This window comes from Semicossyphus pulcher, unplaced genomic scaffold, assembly GCF_022749685.1.
Source record: "Semicossyphus pulcher isolate SPU_LCO1_2020_fin unplaced genomic scaffold, fSemPul1.0.p SCAF_2, whole genome shotgun sequence".
Taxonomy (NCBI): Eukaryota; Metazoa; Chordata; class Actinopteri; order Labriformes; family Labridae; genus Semicossyphus; species Semicossyphus pulcher.
This window is the reverse complement of record NW_027211693.1, coordinates 10863280-10879456: the sequence shown is the minus strand read 5'-3', so window position 1 is coordinate 10879456 and position 16177 is coordinate 10863280. Positions and strand designations below refer to the sequence as shown.

The 16177-nt window shown below is 40.3% G+C and overlaps 1 protein-coding gene across 1 annotated transcript in view; it reads right to left on the bottom strand.

The window, feature by feature from the left end:
• Positions 1-16177, bottom strand: part of lingo2 (leucine rich repeat and Ig domain containing 2) — a 220115-nt gene that overhangs the window by 81052 nt on the left and 122886 nt on the right. Inside the window, exon 4 of the mRNA XM_069670533.1 lies at positions 6458-6544. The gene's annotated coding sequence lies outside the window, so the exon portion shown is untranslated. The remainder of the gene's footprint in view (positions 1-6457; positions 6545-16177) is intronic.

The following is a 16177-nucleotide window of genomic DNA, read 5'->3' as shown; positions in this document are numbered from 1 at the left end:
AAGGTACTCAGGAAACTCTTGACTACCTGAGGCAGCCAGAAGAAGAACATAGTGTCTGTGTATTATGCCTCCTGTTTAATGATTTCACTGTGAATGGTTTTCTGTCTTGTGTTTCAGAAAGTGCTTTAAATATAAATAAACATGTAGTCTTACTTATGTACTATTAATGAATGGTATGACTTAAAAGCCTTTGTGTAGTGTGTATGTGTTTGTTTCTCTGGCATAGAGAGATTTAAGTGCCGACAAAACATTTGACCTCGCGAGTTCAAAGCTAACATATTGTTGTCGTCTTCTAATTGCTTTGTGTAGTAGCAGCAGTAATGGTTTACAGCCTATTGAACAAATACATTATTTAAAGTTATTATACATTGTAATGTAGCATTTTAGTTCCTCAGAGTTCAGGAGAAGTTCAGCCTGTTTGTAGAAAGTTAATAAAACTGCTGTAGAAGCAACTCGCCTCGTGTTTGATTCACTATTCATGTGATTCTGTTACCAAAAAATTAGAATCACAAAATACCAGGTATAATGCAGATCCACACGGCAACAGTACAGCCTCATGCCTCCTTGGCATCATTTGCATTCCTACTGCCAGACTTCAAATGATATGTTTGGAAGGAAAGGTTGAGAAATTAATGATGAATCAATAGACTTGGTGCAAATACGACTCTATTACCAAGAATAATGAGGCGTGTGGGCAGCACAGACATTATAACAGACAAGATAAATGCTGTGTGTTTTCCATTCCTGTGAATGTCTAACTGAAATTGAGGGGAAAAAATGCAGACGCACTGTTCATCTTATTATTAAGGAAAAAACTTTAATATCGACCCATAAGACCATAATTAAAACGTCTGACGTTTCACAGAAATCACTGTGAAATATAACGCTGGCAAAATCCAAGACAGTATGTGTGCGTTGCTTTTATTTCCTATGTATTATCTCTGCAGCATCCTTCGATAAATTACAGTAGTCCCAGAATCAAGAGGGAGCTTTTGCCTCCCAGCTACAAGAAAGAAACTGCATGGGAAAGAAATGATATCCATAATAAATCAGAACCAGGTACAGTGCAATGAATCGAGCATCCTGGCTGGTTTATCCCTGTCGTTTCTTCGGCAGCGAGCAGGCCTCCCTCTCCTCTTACTGTGTTCTCTCTTTGAAACAGCAGCCAGGCTTTCCATTACGCCTCAGTGTGCTGTCAGAGCCTACCTCTTTCACAGAGATTATTTTCCCCTTTCATATCTGAAAGTGTGCAGCCAGATCTAATAATACCATATCCAATTGATGTTGTGGAAAAAGTAGCACTTCATTGGAGAAAAAAAACAACAAATAAAAAAAACAAATCATGTCCCGCGTGCGCAAATGTCAGCAGAAGAATCTCTAATCCCGCTGGATAAACACTTGTATTTTTTGCCTTAACCGTAATTAAAAGCTCCGTCACACTTTTCCGTGTCGCTTTGCAGGGAATGAAGTGTGTCAGGTGAGAATTTAGCGGGGTTACCCTCGAGGCATCTTGAAATGCAGCATGCCCTGACTGCTGCTCACTTCTTCTCCCTACTGAGAAGATGGGGAGGCGGTGCAGGAGTATGGGGCCATTTCCTGCTGATAGAGGATTGGGCAGACACACAGCTCATTGGGATAAGGGCCAGGTGGTGTGTTTACTTTTGGAACCTACTATTTCTGAGAAACAGAGTTTTTGCCAGGAATGACAAACGGACAAAAGCAACAGAGAAAGTAGTGAATTAAGAAGATGGAACGCTATTTAAGTTATTACAAAATGAAGCTTAGGGTGGAGTGGTTAGATTACATACATACATTCCTTAACAGGAGGTGGCAGGGGTCAGGACTAGTTTCAGGAGGAGCCTTCTGAGCTCTGCTTGCACAAAGTCCACAAAGTCCACAAAGTCCACAAAGTTTAAAATCAATGTCCGTACTTATTAAAGGTTCCCTAATTGCACATCTATGAGTCCTGTCACTTTAAATTACCAGTACAATATTTGCAGATATTTTTGTGTCTGCAAAATCCCCCCCCCTGCTTCATGTCTGTAATATGTTTGGCTATGAAAAAAAAAAAATAAAAAAAAGGGGAAACAGGCTTTCACTACAACAGTACAGCCCCACCGATATATCGATTTGCTGATATTATCAGCCATTATGCACTATACGCGATAGATATAGTGTTACCCCGTGGATGTTTTGCGATATGAAAACTTTTACAGAGAACAAATGATGCAGAAAATTGTACTTAAGAAATACTGTTTGTACAGCAGAGCAAGCTTCTTACTTTACTCCCAATAAGAATTGGTTGACAATGTATAAACATTTTAAAGTTGTAATCTCAAAGATCTCAGTTTTGTTCTCTTTGGCGGCACCGATGGTGATAAACGGTAATTGTGGGAGCACACTTCCCAGATATCCCGACAGTGTTGCGTGTGTGACGCCCACATTTGGCTCCGGTTGTAACTCTTGATTTTCCTCGCTGACGGTCGCTTTCCTTTTTAGACTGTTTGCTTCATCTGAGCGTCAAATTTGTTTCTTTTACTTTGGATTTTCACTTATTTTTGAAATTGTATCTGAAGTCATCGACCTTTTCTTTGTTTGTTCAGCCATAGTAGATTACTGTTTACTCGCAACACTTGCAGAGACCGGAAAAGCAGCCACTTAGCTCCGCCTACCCTCTTTGACAGACCAACCACTGCTGGCTGATGGAAAACACGTCACTAACTGGGCGCTGCTTGTGATTTTTTCTGTGAAAGTCGCCACAGACACCCAGTCTGTAATACTGCAAATGCAAAGGCTTTCATCAGTGGGCCACAGGCTCAATCACCATTGTGTTACCTCATTCAGTGATTTATTTAAGTGAAAACCTTTGAGATTATTACTTTTAATCTTCTATTAATAAAACATTGGTTTAAGAAAGCAACCATTTGAGTTTATTAGTGCACCATAGAAAAGGTTTATTTTCTCTGAAGTTAAAAAATTGCTATAATGGCCATTATATCTGTAATCAGCGAATTCACTACTCATAGGGTCAACCTCTAAATTCTAGTACAGGAGCCAGTATTGTTATCATTCTAGCATAGTGCATTGTGGGTGCTGTCAATTAGTTAGATGAAAAAGGAAACTTCAATTTATGTAATTGCAACTTCTGGTTTGAGCTGGCGGTATTGACTGTTGCGGAAACTCAGCCCCCATGATGCAACCTGCTGAAACTTCCACTCAGTGGTTGATATCTTAACTACACTCTCGCTCGGGAGTTTCGTTTCTTTCTTCTCTTTTTCTAATTGATAAGAGATGTTACAGTTTTAGAGGCAATTGAGCTTAACAAGACTTTAGTAGACACAACAGCAGCTGGATGATCAGCTTGTGCATCCAGAGACATATGTGAAGTTGAGAACAGACACATCAAAGTTGGTCTCAATACAGCCCTCTCTCTGAAGGAATACGACAACTTGATTTGGATGCAAAACGCAATCCCATGCTCGGCTGGCTCCTCCCACGAGGGGCCAGGAGATTAAGATTTGATGGTGATACTGAGGGAATGACACTATCTGTCTGCATCCTCCCGTCTCTTCACACAACATCACCTCCGTTACTCTTTCTCTCTCGCCGGAACACAGATGCAGACGAAACACTTGCCTACAGAGCCACTCGTACACTCAAGGTTGGGCAAACAAACACAAGCATGTGTGCGGTACATGCGCACACATTTACACACTCACATGCAATCTCAAATCTGATGAAAGCTCGGCTGCTGGCGAGTGAAGTCAACTGGAGTTTGACTTGTAAATTAAAACTCTTGTCAAGATGATCTTTTTGTCGCGGGAATACCGGAATTAGCTTCAGAAATGATGGATCTGCTCTCAACACGCCTGGAAAAACAAACATGCCTGAAGGGGATGCACCGATCTGTGCTGTGTAACAGTGCGATATACAGTTCAGATGTCATCAAGACATCCGCACATTAGAGTATATGTGACATATACGAATGGCAACCGAAGCCCTTCATGCATTAACCACAATCTGTATCTTCAGTCAGTATATACTGTCAAAATAAATTACTGTATTACAACATCAAATCTAGTATTACAGACCATGTTTAGCATCTGCTGCGCTGAAGAATGAGCACTTTGTTCTGTAGCTCTGCAAGAGGAAAAAACAACAGGACTCTTGTTGTAGATTTATAGCACAGTACAATAAGGATCACATCCACATACTAAATCACACCCCAACAGTAAACCCTAATAATAAGACCACTTTCAGATCAGTTGCAACCACCCTTGCAGAAGTCATGTCCTCATGTTATCAGGGTTTAAATGTATCTGTAATGGCTTCCTCCCTTCAACCACTATTCCCTTTCCCTAAATATTTGAAGAGGCATTACGGAATGAAATAAATGAGGATCAGCTTTCACCTGAATTCAGGGTCAGGCTGCTTTAATGTTTTATACACTTGTATCAAACTTAAAATTGATCACAATGAGTATCCACACGGATGATGCTTTGAATGTTGTTGGTTCACACAAATAGGTACATAATAATCCACAGATGCCCCCAGAATAACTTCCTATCACAATGTGAGAGCTGCGATTGTAGAGGAACACACAGCGCCTCCTGTACCTGAAATCCATGATCGTCAATTATTCATGAATCAGAGATGTTGAGTTCATGTGCTCATTGGAAATTTAAAGGATGCTCCTGGTGTGACAGAAGAAACAGGGTGACAATGTGAACCTCTGTCCCTAGATAGAACACATCCTGCTGTTTTGCCCTGCTAGTCCTGTCTGCATTGATGAGGGATCAAGTCCTTACTCAGTGATGATTTGTGTGTCAGCGTTCAGAGAGGGTGCAACAGGGGACTCTTCTACTTGGTGACACAGAGCAAACAAAACTAATGAAGCAGGTCCAGTACCACATAGCTAAAGGTGTGTCAAGAAAAGCCAAGTACTTCTATTGGCTTATGAGGAAATGGCATTTGTGTTCAGAGAGGATAATTATGCAGAATAATGACATTATGCACTCTTCCTAACACCTGTTGAAAAGAAGCACACTGGGCACTGAACTGTCATTAGTTTCCAAATGAATCGCCCACATTGCGTAAGTAGTAAATGTACTTGCACCCATTTTGAAACAAGGTGTGGTCAGGTGCTATGTTGCTGCAATGTTGTCTTAACTCAGCAGAAAGCAACTGTGTTAATGACCAACAAAAACCTGGTCTAAAGTCAGTTTTGCATTATTTTCCTATTATTTAAGGTCTGTGTTACACACAGGCGAGTTCGCAACGCAGTTTAACTATGGGTATCACACACACAAGGACAGAAGTTAAATGGGCCTGAGTTCGACCTGATCTCAGTCTACCAAAATAATATCTGTTATATATACGTATACATATACATAAACATATACAGTAGGCCAGTTGCAGATGCATTTAGGAAGGGGATGCAAGAGATGCAGATGATATTCTGGTGGGGTTCATTTTAAACCCAAAACCAAAGTGTTATTAAAGTAATAATCTCAAAGATTTTCCTTTAAATAAATGTCTGTTAAGTCACTATCTACCGCTGAATGAGGTAACACAATGGTGTTGGAGCGTATGGCCCACTGATGAAAGCCTTTGCATTTGCAGTATTACAGACTGGGTGTCTGTGGTGACTGCGTCTGTGGCGCAGAAAAAGTCACAAGCGACGCCCAGTTAGTGACTTGTTTTCCATCAGCCAGCAGTGGTTGGTCGGCCAGAGAGGGTAGGCGGAGCTAAGCGGCTGCTTTTCCGGTCTCTACAAGTGTTGCGAGTAAACAGTAATCTACTATGGCTGAACAAACAAAGAAAAGATCGATGACTAAAGAAGTGAAAATCCAAAGAAAAAGAAACAAATTCGACTCTCAAACAGAGGAAAATCAAACGTTACAACTGGAGCCAACCGTGGACGTCACAGATGCAACACTGTCTGGATATCTGGAAAGTGTGCTGTCGCAATTACCTATTATCGCCGTACGTGCTGCCAAAGAGAACAAAACTGAAATCTTCCTTTGCACCTTACTTTGCGGCCACATTATGCTGCATTTCAACAAGCAAAAGGGGGTTGAACATGTCCTTTATGCACTTGCGCATTCACTCAAGACCATTGCTTTAGAAGTTGAAATAAAATTTCAGAGTTTCTTTCCTTTCTGCAATGACCACAAAAGAGGAAAGAAAAATGTGTTGCAGTAATTTAAAAAGCAGCAATGATTGATTGAGAACAACACACTGAATGTCAGACTGGTTGCAGGTGGTGAGTAAAATAATCATATCCCTCTGACCACACACAGACCACAGAGAGGGCTTTCTTACGCTTATGTAATACGTCCATTTCTCTCTAACATAAAGGCACCAGGACTGACGCAAAAGTAATGAAATTGTCCGACATGAACACACAAGTCTCTGGAACAAAACAGCAAGGAGACTGCAAATGTCTTCTGCTTACCACTTTGAGAAGCAATCATCCCCTCAGCCATGGCCTATTCTTCGCTCTCTTCTTTTGTTGTGGTCGTCCCTATTTTCGGTGTTTTATCTGGAAGGAGAAGAGCGGGAAATGGTAAAAATGAAAAGAAACATTACAGGTAAGCTTAAAAGCAACAACGAGAATCAATACATGAGGATCATAATTTCAAACATCTTGAAAACACAATGCCTTGATATTAGACGGACATAGAAGAGACAAGCAATCGATGGTAAACACAGTGACAGCGTGTCAGACAAAGCGTTGCTGTGTTTTCCAACAAAAAGAAGAAAATCACATGATATGTGTTGCATCTATTTTATTTCAAGGCTTACACTGCTCTTATTTCTTTTATTCTTTTACCAGAAGTTCCTGATCTTTTTTTTTTACTAAGTTCTGAGCAAACAGTGTGACCTACGCAAAGCACACTGGTCCCTTGCCGTCTACCCTCTCTACTATAATGAGTCCCCTTATCCAGACTGCAGGAGGAAACACAGAGGATGGTGATTATGCAAAAGGCGTGCCTGAGTTGGTAATGCGATGATGAGAGCGCGAGAGAGGGGGAGAAAGAGGAGACAGTTATCTCCTCCAAGTCCAAAGGCAACAGAGAGAGATTAAAAAAAAAGTTTGACTCAGGACACTCTTGTTAAAATCACTCTTGACACCCTGCGCTATTAGTACGCCATTAATAGTTCAAGGACAATAGCTGTCCTGTTTTTTGATCATTTATCTGTTGGATCTCCTCGTTAAGCCTGAATCCACTTCCTCACAATGACCGCAGAATATTGATGGGCTGTGAAAGGGAGATTTTGCTGAATTTATAATATTACTCTTTCTGTCTGCCCTTGATATTTCATATGAGCCAAACGTCTTTGACTGAAAATGAATTCTTTAATGTTGATGAAGTTCTTCCAAATAAACACAATGTGTTAACATTTAACACAAGTGATACATACCAAAATGTGCTTTGCACAGATTTTGAACCATCGAGACGATGTTAAATAGCAGATAGCAAAGCAGGACATTTTCAATCATGGTGCCTGTAAGATGTACCCTGTTTGGTGATCTCTTAACAGAGCCCGTCACCATGTCTGTAGACTCTTAGGCAGGGCTCAAACCATTGATGGAGTTAGAAACAAATCCTGATCAATTTTGAGATTCTTTTGCTTAAAGTGATAATCTCAAAGATTTTCATTTAAATAAATGCTGATGAAAGCCTTTGCATTTGCAGTATTACAGACTGGGTGTCTGTGGCAACTTCGTGGCAACTTCGTGGTAAAAGAGACAAGCGGTTCCAGTTAGTGACGTGTTTTCCATCACCCAGCAGTGGTTGGTCTGCCAGAGAGGGTAGGCGGACCGTCAGAGAGGAAAATCAAGAGTTAAAACTGGAGCCAACCGTGGACATCACACATGCAACACTGTCTGGATATCTGGGAAGTGTGCTCCTGGAAGTGCCGTTTATCACCATAGGTGCCGCCAAAGAGAACGAAACTGAGATCTTCGAGACAACTTTAACCTACATAAATAACAACTTAAGATCTGCTTTTATCTTTATTATAAAGTGTAAAATATGTGAGGATAACACATGCTAAAGGAGTATGCTAGCTAATGTAAGCCTTGAGGGCTAAAATGTTTACGATTGTTTGGCAACACTGTGAGGATGTTAGCAATCTTGGATCTCAATATGTTGACAGTCACAATCCCCTTGTACTGAGTGATGTCCCATGTACAAAACTAACACAGGAATCAACTGTTTGAACGTTGCTTACATCTCTGTGGCTTTGATGGCAAACACCTCTGAGCTTAGAAAATAAAGTTGACCATGATTCAGACTGAAATACGCTATATCATTGAACATCATGTGATTTAATAACCTGTCACTGACAGTCTTTCATGCTCTCCAGATTTAGAATTATTGTCACCAGCTCCCCTGCCTGCCATAAGCTTGGCTTCAATTCGTAAAGACGAATTAGCACACCATTCGCCACCTGGAATCAAGATGCACACCAATCAAGACAATAGTGTCTCTGCCTAATTATGTGACCATAAAGGCTCTTAATATGCAGGAGCACCTGGATGCTGTTATAGACATCAGAGCTTCATCAGCATTTGTTCGTAACTACCACGGCCCAAACCCAGATAATTGGTGCTTTACTTTTTTTTAGTACGGAGAATAGTGAGGGACATATTAGGAAGAGATTTTTTTTTTTCCCCGACCGATTTCACTGGTCAGCTGAATGTGTGGAAAGATACAAGGCTCTTCTCAGCAGCAGGATTCACTCTTAGACAGCAGAAATGTTTTAGCTCAAAGTGGACTGGCTACACTTTAAAGTCAGAGGTATCCTTGGAAGAGAAGATCTCTTTGAAACAAGTATTTTTATAATCATACACTATTAATTTTTTTTGTTAATTTGATACAGATGCAACTGTTGAAGTAAAATCCACGACTGTAAACCTCTGAATCTAAATTTGTCATGATTTAGTTGCACCAGAGAAGAGAGGGCGATAACAAAAAGACAGGAAATCATAGTGGTCCCCAAGTTTTATCTAATGGCAGCAGAAAATAGCCTCCTATACAATATGATGGTTGTTGCTGCATTCAGTCATTTTGTTTATGTGACGAATCTAACTACATGCCAAAAATACTCATCCTCTCTTTCAAATGTCTTTCCTTCCAACTAATGATACACAGCTAATAAAGCAGAACCAATTACTTTACACAGCTGGGTCTCTTTTATATGTTCCTTTTTCGATGGTGAGCCTTTGATTGCTTGTAAATACACGCCTGATTTATACTTCTTTACAGTGTAAAACTCAGCGGGCCAAACGACAAGAAAGCCATTAATCACATTATCATGCCAATTAAGAAGTTGGTCTGCTCCACTGAAGGTGGAAAAAAAGCCAGGGAGTAGAAGATGCGAGAGTGAGGCCCTCCAGGAAGTCAATGTGAACCATTAAATTACATCCATCACTCCCACTCCTCCACATAGACCAGGTTTCATGTGTTAGCTTTGAAGTGCTGTTTATAGGAGGAGATTTAAATCCATTGGTGTCCTATAACATTGTTTTTTCTTTGCCAATATCCATTCAGTGTTAAAGGACTTGGGTCTTAATTATTATGTAACATACTTATTTCAACACTGAGTGCTGTAGTTGAGATGATAAACAATAAAGATAGAAACAATAAAGACAGGTTCTGTGGGATATGTTGGTAAATGACAGCCGAGGTGAGAACAGATCAATTATGCTGTTATGTTTCAAAAGATTCACCATGATTGTACTTTATGGAAGATTTTCAATGTTACAGCAGGGACCAGTCTGGGAAACAAATACATGGCTATGAAGTCTTAAAGAGCAGCTTGAAATAATAAATTATGTCTTATATGTTTTTTTCTGCTATATACGTTGAATTACCTTGTAAAAATCTCAAGGCGTCTCCTCCTTCTCCCTCATTAAAAATTCCCCAATCTGCATAGTCCCCGCCCACTATGCAAATTTCCTACTGCCCGCTCCGACGTGAAAACAAAACACATCCCTGCCATCTATAAATAAAGAGAACTCACGTACTGAAAACAAAGTGTGAAGGTACTTGCGCTTGATGTATAAAAAGGTAAGTATGGGTTATAGTAATGAAAACTTTAAGTTAATTATAATTAAATAAATAAAAGTAACCTGAGGTAATTGCGCTTGAGTTGAAAGATAAGGTAAATATACACAGAGTAGGGCAGTCAAGAGCATTGCACAGTGGGGATATTGCACAGAATTATTGTTTAAGTGTTCTTATAGCCCAGGGAAAGAAACTGCTTTCATTGACCTGTAGTGCCTACCCGAGGGCAGCAGGTCAAACAGGTGATGGGCTGGGTGAGGTTACACATAATGATATGCATAGTGTCTCCCCGTCCATTAACGGCATTGGCTCCTTAGGTTTGTGACGTCTCAAACCTGCCAATCTGAAAACGTGTTGTTCAGCCTGTCCTTGGTACACTGCAGTTTAAAAGCAGACAGGCCCAGCCATGGAGAGGACTGCTGATGTTGTCCCTGATATGTCTTGTAGCACATGAAGAACACCATATGGAGATGTTTACAAGGTTACACACTTGATTTTCACTGGAGGGGGTCTTTAATGACTTTAAAGTTCACTTGACATAATCAAGATTTGTAACTTAGCTGTGGTTTGAGCTCCAGTTTTGTCACTTGAAACTAGGTGAAAAAGAGGTGAAAATATTTCTGTCTGTTGCTCATGCTTCGGCCATATGGAAGTGGAAGATGTTGCAGGATTGGTTTTAGAAGGTTCTTTTTCTTGTTTTGATGTTTTTTTATCACCATTGGCGTTTGCTGTTAAATGAAATGCAAGCTGAACAGAGCAGCTGGAGCAAGCTACCAACCGCTGCATCCATGTTTAAGCCTACAGGGTGTGAGTAAAAGATGGATTTTTAGAGCTTGCTGTGGGCTAACTAGGTGCTAAGTATCTTTGCTAACACAATCAATGAGCCCTCCACATAGTGAATGTGATGAGGGGATCTTTGCATCCAAAATCTGTTAGCCCACAGTATATGTTGACTGGTGAAATCATTAACCAGACAGCAATTTCTAACCATCCTTTAGCTATAGCCGATCCCAGCTGACATCAAGAGCGAGGCAGGGTTCAACCTGGGAACATTTGTGAACTAACATTAACCTGCAAGTCTTTGAAGTTTTGGAGGAATAAAGCTCACGCAGGCATCTGGGAACATTCAAACTCCACTCAGAGACACCCAGGCCTGTCAGCAGGTTCAAACCCAGGACCGATTTAGCCAGCTCCTTATACTAATACCAGAAGTCTCTCATTCAAGGACAGTACCCTGTTACCCTAGTTACTGCTGCTATTGCAACCACCATCTGTCTCTGTTTCTAATTTCATTTTAACCTAAATGTCAAAGTCAAAGAAAATAACTTGACCAGGGAGTTGACCTTTGACTAAAAGACTCCTCATAAGTCCCTATCCTTGTTTGAACCCTGGTTATAAAATTATGGTCCATCTTTATCCGTGTATTTCTGTTGTTTTCAGGCCTTATTTATATTTCATAGTGTTACAGCTCTTTTACATTTCTTCCCTTACTGTGAGTGCTACCAATACACACTTCACAGTGAAAGCAAGCCCAAAAGCAATAACATCATATTGTTTCACCATAACAACCCACTCACAGACCTGCCTACATTCAATCTTCCCATTTATCTACTGGCTAAAAGTGCATGTATGTTGTTACCAACATAGACTGAACTGCTCAAGAACTCTGATGCAGCTTTCAAGTCCTATCAGATGTTCAGTAAAAACAAACTGCCCTCTGGGTAAACCTCCTCTCATCAATCTTTGATAGGTAGTTCGAAGGATTTGTGGGATTTTTACAGGCCTGTTATCTACAACCTGTTCGTGTCAACACAAACAGCAGCTTAAATCCAAAATATGAGTTGAATTCGCCCTAACACAATCAACTCTACTAACAATACAAAAGAACTACTCTAGCTGACTTATAGAAGATTATTAATGCTGTTCAAAAAACAACAAAAAATCAAACAAAGACACCCTCAGGCTTCAGGCACCTCCAGTGCTTCATCTACAACAGATGACTGGCAGGCATAAAAATAAACAACAAAGCATGTAAGTGATGTTAAAAAAAAAGGTCAACTGGGCTTATATAACTGTTATGTCAAGATAATTGTTCAATTATATCACTTTGAAGATGTGCATTTTATGGTGTGTGTTATTGTGCTGAGAGGACTATTTTCATCACGTTGTGGGTGAAACTATTAAAGCGTGCTTTTGCCTCTAAGTGTGTGCCGGAGAGCAGCACTTCCCGCACAGTAGTTTAAGTACCAGAAGGCTCAACAGTGACGTTAATAATGAAATGTGCAACAAGATCAATACAGATCTGATTAAACAAAAAAGGGGAAAATATGTCCCTGAGTTAGTGGTCTTTCTGACATTAGCTGGCACATGACAGAGTGATCTGTATGCATGCATGTACGAGTGTTCATGTAACCAGTTATTAAAATTCAGTTTCATTTTCTTCTGTGGATTTCAATTTGCTGTGATAACAACGCTACATGTGAGTGCATTTGTACATATTCGGTATCATTTGGAAGTGATACGCTACATTTACAAACACATATATTATATTTTGTTCCTGTGTGTGCGTTCATTTTGACAGTGGGTTCCTCAGGGCCTTTGCATCAAGTGGAACCATTTTGACGGGCCTTGGCTCCAGGGGCCTCAGCACGAGTCCTGAAAGGAAGAGAAAGAAGCGAGCGGCTGCGTTTGTGGTGGAGGAAACTACACCCAGCACATGCTCCCTATCGGTTCCCCTTAGCCGGCTCAGTGGCCCATACCTCCCCTTAATGAGATGCGGCAACACACACAGACACATGTAGCACGTCTACTTTAATTACACTGGAAGGCTCTGCCGTCTCCTGCACCCCCTGGTGGCATCCTGCAATTCACTCCAAAGGGTTGTTTTAAAAAGGAGAAAGAAAAAAAACTACATAAAGTCTGTCACTTACAATGGCAGTCATAACAGAAACGAACAGCGCGAGCATGTCTCAGCATTTTATGCTTCAGGTTATGATTATGTCCACTTATTTTAATTCCTGCTACTTAACATATACAGCATACTAAGAGAGACATACACTTTGTCTTTCTGTGTCTGCACCTTGCATGGCATGTTGAGCACCTTTTGGATACTTTCACTGCGGGGGACTATATTAAATTCCATTATCATAAACTTTATAAGTAAGTGAATATATTGTATACATTAGATATAACATATATCTCAGTGCACTTTGCCCGTAAGGCTTCAAATTACTGCTTGGATAACTAAAGTCTTGCTGTATGCAGCCAATGCACATAATGCATTTGAAAGATTTCTTGGCTGTTGTCTTCATCAGTTAGTAAAAAACTTCCACATATATGAGAAACACCCTCTTGTTCCAAAACAAATTAAAGTGGGGCAGAATTAAAATATTCCAGCTATTCCAGTTAAAGAAAGCAGGGTGAGATTTTATGTTAAAAGCCACCACTTACGGCTTTGTCCACAGGGGGCGCCAAAATCCACACAAAACCAAAGTTCCTCACAGGAGCTTTAAAAGTGACATATTTTAGATATGCAATTCATTTTCTATTATTATAATGTGTTTTTGAATCACGTTGGTTAAGTTTGTTTCATTTAAAAAATTGTATACATATTTTGATTTCTTTTTTTTTTCCGGAGACTGTCCTTCCTCCTGAAATGAACAAGCCGTTTCGTCATTCAAAGGTTAGACAGTATTTGGACTGACCACGTAGCCCCTTCCCTCACGTGTGCGATCCCACGTGGGGGAGCGGCCGCACTGCACTGTCACTTCAAAGTCGTAGAAAACATGGCTGCTCTAGGATCGGTTATTGGGCCTTATATGTACGAGCCAGAATCGCCAGGAGGTATCAGAATGGTAAGTTGACAACGACTTGACTACAAACTAGTGCAAGAAGGCGGCCTGAGGTGAATGGCGGTGAATGGTGATCGATTTCAGCGAAAGCAAGGTTCTACGTAGAAACCTGCAGCTGTTCTGAACGGCCCATTTCAGAGGCGACCTTTTGAATTCTGGAATTATGCAGTTTTCACCCAAAAATGTGAAACCCATGCAAAATATGAGAAAATCCATTTAAAAGACATGGCCCCCTTTAAGTATATTACCAGGTATGCTTGGGGGGCTATACTGCAGCTGTTTTGATTAGAATAGGTGAGCCCCTGTTGTTTGGAGGGTTTATTATGCCACATTGATTATTATAGATTAGATTATTGTTTAATTCTTTCTGATTACAAAAGAATTGATACAGTAATTAAACACATTTGCAATTAATATGCATGATTAAACTTTTTATAAAACAATTTGTGAAATGTTAATTGGATCTGCAATTCATTACCCCATTTCATTATTCTATCTTTGTCATAAATAAATGGTTTTATTGGCACAATGTTTTAAAACTGGATTTAAATTGGACTTTGTATTATATTATTTTCGTTTTGGAAGCATTTTTCTTTTCTTTTCGGCCCACAAAAAAACTGTTTTTTGTTTTACCAGAATTTCACACAACACTTGCTTGCTTAAGATAGCAACCAATTGGTCGCCACTCTCCTATAGAATGAGCTACACTTGTGTCTTAAGGCATGTCTTCTAATTACAGAGACAAAGTTATTCAACCCTGGCCTAAATAACTGCATTGTGAGTTGTGAAATGATAAGGAAGTAAAAAGCAGTGATAATTAAGCTGCCACAGAAGAGCTTCCATGGTATTGCTTTTTCAACATGCGACTTTGTGTTTGGTGCTTTGTTCTATTATGTTGCATAATGTGTTACTATTCTCATGACATCCTGTGCTGCAACATCTCGTTACATGACTGGTCTTTGTGGGCTTGCTATCTGTAGTCCCTGTGAGGCATCGTTCTCTGTAGAAGTCGGTTATTATTCATACTGTAAACTAAATTGCATGTGATATACGGTGGTTAACAGAGAAATGTATTCTTCAGGCTAAAAGAAGCTGTTAACTTTTTGCTTTGGCAGATGGTCAACTGCAATGTGAAGTACACAGGATACGACACAAACTTCATTAGATCTGCAAATACACATATTCATTTGTGTTTGAGTCAGAGCAGTGACAGCTCTGACACTGACAAGTGATCAAATAGTTGTCATTTGAAAGAGCAGAAATCCTCCACGTAGCAAGAGCTCTCTGTTGCAAAACAAAAGCATCCAGTGCCATTTTATAACTACTTCAAACCCAAGCTATAAATAGACTGCCAGGTACACAGCAAGCAAGGCACCTCCACCCCCCTTGGGGAAGCTCGCTACATTTGTTCCACCCTCCAGCTACTGTACACGACTTTTTACGATCGTCTACTGCTGAGCAATTGTCATCGTGTGGGCTTTCTTTTTCTCTTAGGATCACTGCAGTCGGGAAATGAAGCATGTCTTTTCAATGTCTATTCCTCCCCCTCTCTCATGGATGTACATTTTGGTGATAAAATGTTGTAGGGCATGAATTAGTGTGGGATAAATATGGGCTTTTATGAAGTACAGATCTTCCAGTGACACTAGCCAACTGACAGGTTGGCAGGTGCAGCCAAAGCTCCCACTGCCTCCCCTTGAGCTATCCATAGTGGTGACTATGAAATATGGACAGCAGCAAATTGAGATTCATCAGGCATGCCTGCCTTGCTCACCGAAATCTATATTCAATTTTGGAGCATCTGTCATGGCGGTGGCAGGCTGAGGCATGCTGGGATTGAGAATCACTTAAGTGTTCTGAAATTGTACATAGAGGAAAAATGCTCTTGGTCTTTCTCTCTGTGCGTCTGCCAGTCTGCATTTCTTTCTTTCTCTGTATGTGCTGGTAAATTCACATGAAATAGTTATTTCCTGCATGGCATCCTTTCCCTTCAAGATATAATTAATGTTTCTATTCACACATGCATTCCCACCTGCAATTTCCCAGCTATTACCACAGGAACCCGTACACTTAGATACATCATTTCGCAAAATAATGAGTGTGTTCTTGTGTTCATCAGTTTTAAGCGACTGTGTTACCGCTGAGAGAATTTTGATAGCTTCTCATTATCATCCCCCGATAGTGCAGCAGCTTTCTACATGTGCTGACAATCGCAGAAAACTAAAGTGACAATCTGCAGATACAATA